This window comes from Gavialis gangeticus, unplaced genomic scaffold (genome assembly GCF_001723915.1).
Source record: "Gavialis gangeticus isolate Ggan-Ray unplaced genomic scaffold, GavGan_comp1, whole genome shotgun sequence".
NCBI lineage: Eukaryota > Metazoa > Chordata > Crocodylia > Gavialidae > Gavialis > Gavialis gangeticus.
In genome coordinates this window covers 12,206,482-12,207,636 of record NW_017729031.1, presented here as the reverse complement: position 1 = coordinate 12,207,636, position 1,155 = coordinate 12,206,482, and positions in this window count along the sequence as shown.

Genomic DNA, 1,155 nt, shown 5'->3' with positions numbered 1-1,155 from the left:
TTCCCTAACCTGTATGTATGGTGCTGGTTGTTCCTCCCCAGGTGCATCACCTTGCACTTGTCATCATTAGAGTTATTCCATATTTACCCAGCACCATGGGTACATTTTCCAGCAAGTGACACAAATGTACTGGGAAAGAGTGACTAGACTTGGTTCTTTGTGGTGGTCTTCAGCTCAGCAGGCAATATAGACAGACCTTTAGGCACTTCTGGAAATGCTAACCTTAATCTTTTGAAATCTTCTGTTCAAGATCTAATGGTCTAGGTACTGACACTATGAACCTTTGGGAAAAGAGAACAGTTCTTGCCTCCCTACATCCTGTTGTAGATTATTGCCCTAAGCATTTGTAGAACCCCAATTAACTTAAAAGTGACAGGTGTGTTAAACTTCTTACCTTGGTTCAGTTAATTCAGGTTGACTTTTCTGGCACAGCTTGGCCCTGCCCCGCTTTCTGGACAGACACCAGTTTGTCAAGATGGGATCCAACTGCAGAATGCCAGGTGCTTCTAGGCCTGCTGAGTCTGCACAGTGACTGATCAGTGTTCCTAGTTCTGTGCCTCTTGGATACACTCCCAAGCATGTTGTTAGGAAACTACTTATAGCCAAAGCTGGTCCTGGGTATGACTATAAACTGAATCCTACTGGAGGGCCTGGTGGTAATATGGTGGGCCTACTCATGGCAGGGTAGTGCCTATAAAATACCACGATGTTGCAACCTCCAGAATAAAGTGAGTGTAAGGCACCTCAAAACCTTAGCCCCCCTACCTTGTGGGTACTCTTTGGTTGGAGAAGGACAAAGGGGCATCACCCTGGCAGACACACACTAAATGCTAAAGCATTTAGGCAGTCAACAGCAGTTCTTATCTGTTGCTGTCTGGCAGAAGCTACAACCTTTGAGGTACTGAACATCGGGACTCACTCTAGCTTTTAGATTCTGTCTCAGTGGTCTAAAGCCAGGATGGTAGGTCAGCCTCCACTCCTCCATATTCTTGCCTAGGAGTATGTGTCAAAGGTCTTGATGGTTGTTGACTGCGTGTGTGTATACCATGATCCAGAGGAATGATGGTGGCCTATTAAAACCAAGGTATCTATCAGAAGCTTACTTTACTCAGTATCTGAGTTCTAGATCAGCAGAACTGCCTAATGGGAGACAAT